Source organism: Macrobrachium nipponense, chromosome 33, assembly GCF_015104395.2.
Source record: "Macrobrachium nipponense isolate FS-2020 chromosome 33, ASM1510439v2, whole genome shotgun sequence".
Taxonomy (NCBI): domain Eukaryota; kingdom Metazoa; phylum Arthropoda; class Malacostraca; order Decapoda; family Palaemonidae; genus Macrobrachium; species Macrobrachium nipponense.
The window spans coordinates 68,116,707-68,121,706 of record NC_087219.1 but is presented as its reverse complement, the minus strand read 5'-3'; positions in this window follow the sequence as shown (position 1 = coordinate 68,121,706).

Genomic DNA, 5,000 nt, shown 5'->3' with positions numbered 1-5,000 from the left:
GCAACACAAACGGACGGCGTAGCCATGGGTTCTCCCTTGGGTTCTACTTTTCCATACATTTTCATGCACTCGCTGGAAGAACTCATGTTAAATGAGTGCCAACTCAGGTTCCATCCACTTTTATATGGTAGGTATATTGATGACACCTTCGCCTTATTTAAAAATGATTGTGATATTGACTTGTTTTTAGCATATGTTAATACTAAACATAGTAACATTAAGTTTTCCGTAGAAATAGAGGTGAATAATCAATTACCTTTCTTGGACGTTTTTGTCACTAGGGATAATAGCTCTTTTAATACGTCACATATCTACTGGGGGAATAACGAATGAAAGAACTCAAATTAACGAACCCTTGATTCTCGTTACTTTAGAAAGAGGTGATGCATAGAACTTTGAATTCAGTTAAATTTCGGTTAAATATCCACTTACGCTGAATTTAAACTAATTTGTTTATCAATTTGGGAACCAGTAAATCAATGTGATGCATTACATAATATTAAAAATTTTTTTACACATTATGATGGAGGGTCAATAGTAGTGGATGGTTTAAAGAAAACTAATATCCCCATAGGAAAGAAGGATGATTTCGGTGATGACGTGGATGATTTAGTTAGCTTAAGGCATGTCTGGAATTATTTGTCATTTGGAACCATGTATAATGCCATTGGAGAGAAAAGAAAGCTTTCAAGAAAGTAAAAATTGTTCCAAAGAATGAAAGCCTTACAGCATTAATGACGATGACACAAGGAATCCAAAGGAAAGAGATAGTCCTTTCGAAGGAATTTTTTGGGATAATAGAAACTCTAAATGGAAAGAATGGCAGAAATATAAATGATTCATATAAAAGAAGTAAAAAGTATAACAATAATTCCAGACAATTAGGAAATAAGCAAACTTTCTTTCAAAGGAAATATGCGCAAAATAATGGGAAAATGGAATCCAACCCAGCTAGGAAGACAGAATCAATCAAAGAATGGTCCACCCATAAGATGTAATAATGGTCAATATGCAAACACGAATAATTTAAAGCCAGTGAATAATCAAGCTCAGGAGCTAGACCATAAACATCATGTGAAAACTACGGGTATAGCAATAATTCTACTCACAAACAGAAAGCTAGAATTCTGTACAGTTACTAAAAAATGTCGGGCATTTAACTGAAATTGTTGGTTCAGTACGAAGGAAGCAAATTGGAAGACTTTAAAAAATAGTAACAGTAACCCAAATAGAAATAAGTCATCATGTCAGTGACAGTTTACCCATTTACAGAGAAAAGAAAGTAAATCCCTTCAGAGTGATGCAAGAGAAAAAATGAGGAAACAGTTACAATAGGAAATGAAGATTCATCTGCATTTTCTTATTTACATAGCAAAGAAGTAGTATTCTATATGAAAGAAGAAGAAATAAGGCAGAAAAGTTTTACCTAGTGTAAAAAATAAGATCCCAATAAATGGAAAGACATGCACTGTACTCATTGATTTCAGCTAGTATTGTAAATATAATTGATAAAATAACTTTAACCAATATTTTAGGCATTGCAGAATCTCAGATACAGGGTCAAAGTAGAGTAATAAAGGAATAGCAGGAAAACAGAGTAAAGGTCTGGGGAATGTCAAACTAGAAATTGTATTTTGTCACACAAATTTACTGAAAGTTTTCTAGTTTTTAAAAGACAAAATTTTCCCTGATAATTAATTATTCTCAGTTATTGCATGTGGAAAATGGAAAAATTATAGTAGTGAATGAAAGATTAGCCTGATCCAGGATAATCAGAGGAGCGTATGTTTCATGCTTGACGAAAAAACGTCTCACCCAAATCTGATCAATTTGTCTGAGACAGTTTCAACAGGCGAGAGAAACATACGGGAAGAGCAGATAAGTAACAAAAATAAGCAAGAATTCCACACTTAGAGAATAACGAATTGTTGAGATGTGCACATACAGATGATATGTATCATCTGTATATGCTCAGATATAAATAATTACTCAGATATGAATAATTGTCTTGAACAAATCCTGAGTCTAACGAAAATCAAACCGCCTATACCTACAATAGTGTAGTAATGAGTTGTGAAAGTGAAAGGAAAGTATTACATTCAGTATTGCTCTTAAGGTAAAATAATAAATCAGATATAAATAGTATAATAGAAGTAACAGAAGAAACCACTGGAGATACAGAACTTTGCTATTTTCAAACATAGAAGATGAAGAAGTATGTTATGTTAGCACAGCTGATGATAATAAAGTCAAATTTACTGTTAATAATAAAGTAAAATTTATACTTAACTTTGTATCCAAAATGTTTGACAAAAAATTTATAATTTTTGCTATCAAAAAGAGGATGTAAAGATAAAGATATTCTATTATTGAATGAAAGAATTGCCAGACTTTGTCAGAATGGATAATTCACTAGTCCACATGGATGGTGGCACATGCGAAGTCTATGTCCAAAACTATTCAGACAACAGACTAACACTTTACGCAGGCATTGTCTTATGAATAGGAATTCCTATTAACAATTCTTTACTAACAACAGAAGAAAAGCACTTTTCTCTATAAATTGCCAAAACTCTTAAATAAAACAGGAAGTGAATAAAATAGTTCCAGAAAATAGAAACAAGTTAACTCAGGTGCTAGAAAAATACAGAAATGCAATAAGCTTTATGAAATAAACTAAAAGAACAAATATTGTACAACAATAGAATTTTGTTAGATGATGGAACCAAGCCATTTTTATTGCTAAATTACATATTTACCCAATAAGCCAGAGGACCCATAGTTGACAATTGATAGATGAAATGAAAAGAGATGGAGTAGTAATTCTTTCTAAATCTCCATATACTTCTCCATTGATATTTGTTTCAAAGAAGGATGGCAGTAGAAGACTTGTAATTGATTATAGAAAGTTAAAATCGAACACAGTTCCAGATGTAATTGATTATAGATAGTTAAATCGATTGAATGCCGATGCTGGTAATTCAAGATATGTTACCCAAATTAGGAGGTGCAAAAATATTTTCATCCTTAGATTTGCTTAATGGATATTGTACCTCTTGATGAAGAATCAGAACAATTCACAGCCTTCAGTACACAAAAAGAACATTTGTAGTTGGAAGTAATTCCATTTGGACTCACATCAGCCATATTAACATTTGTCAGATTAATGTTAAAAATACTAGGATATAGAGAAATTATTATGGTATACTTGGACGATGTTATCATTTTTAGCAAAGACTTAGAAAGCTACCTCAGAACACCAGATTAAGCATCCAGAACTAGAATAAAAATAAAGTAATGTTAATTCCTGATGAAATCATTAGAATACTTGGGTCATGTAATTAGTGAAGATGGACTGTGGCATGAAAGGCAGGTAAAATATAGGCAATAATTGATTATCCAATTCCCACTAACTTGAAAGCATTAAGCAGGTTCCTAGGTATGATAGGTTATCATAGGCCTTTTTATAAAGGCTTTGCTACTATGGCCAAACCTTTGACAGAACTAACCAAAAAGGATGTTAAATATTAATGGAAGGATAAACAAGAAAACAGTCTTTGAAAACACTAAGAGATAAATGACTAGGAACCCTGTTTTTTAGTCTACCCACAATTTTCCAAATACTTTTATTTGGCTTGTGATGCCTCAAGTATAGGGATATGAGCTGTATTGTTACAAAAGGCCAAAAACTAGGATGAGGGCGGTATATTATGCTAGTAGAATTTTAATCCAAGCAGAAAGACATTATTAATAAAGTGCAGCAGAAAGAGAGTGTTTAGCTTCATATTGGGGTTTTAAAGAAGCTTAGACTTATACTTTTGGGTCATAAACTAAATGTGCTTATTGATCACAAACCGATTTGTGACTTATTTAAAATGAGAGTCTCACCAATAACATGCAACTTAATAGATGGTTCATTAGTTTTTTTAGAATTTCCTGCAGAATTCAGATATATTCCAGAAAAATGTAACACTATGGCAGATGCATTATCCAGATCTCAAGAAGAAACAGAAAAAGGCATTACAACTAATACCTTTTGCTTTAGATGTTAAGTAGTAGATTTAGATTTAGAAAGGTAAAAAATATAACAAGAGATGCAGAAATCATAACAAATGGCAAGACAGTTATTACTAGATGAATCCTTAAAGACCGGTTTTCAATTGATGAATGGATTATTTGTATAAAAGGCCGACAGAGAAAAATGGTTGTTCTCGACTATACATCCCAAAAACCCTAACCAGAGAAGTTTTAGAACTAGCACACTCATATAAGTTAGCAAGACATCCAGGAATTAAAAAGACACAAGAATCTAACCAGAAATTATTTTTGGCTAAACTGTAGTGAAGATGCCAAGAACTTTGTACAAACTGTATAGTTTGTAATCACCAGGGTAACGGGTAACTGTAAATTTTAAAGCGCCACTTGAAAAATATCCATTCCTCAGTACTATTAAGGAAATAAACAAATATTAATCATCTTAGACTATGTAACACGATATTTAGAAATAATACCAGTAAGAAACAGAGATGCAGCTACAGTGACAGAAGCTCTTAAAACTAGAATTATCACAAGGCATTCATACCCACAAGTTCTTCTTTTGATAATGCTGCTGATTTACTAGTAATCTTTTAAAGAAAATGTGCAGCGGTTTTGTCAAGTTTCTTAACGTCTCTCTCTCTCTCTCTCTCTTCCAAATAGGCTCTTATATGTTCAGGAATTCCACTAAGATAAAGGAAACGTATTTCTTCAACTCATCAAAAGTTTTAACTTTAGCAGACTCTAACCAACGTTTGAAACACCTTTTCATATTTTCTTAAATTTCTGAATCTTTCATTGTAGTACTCGGGTCATCTGGTAAATTTGTAGCACACTGTGTTTAAGTACCTCATAGCCTTTACACTGATCAGCTGTTAAGGCTAGATAAACACTTCTCCCTTTACAATTAAGACACTTTGTAGGCAAAACTGACCATTTATCTTCTGGCCGTCCCATACCTGAAG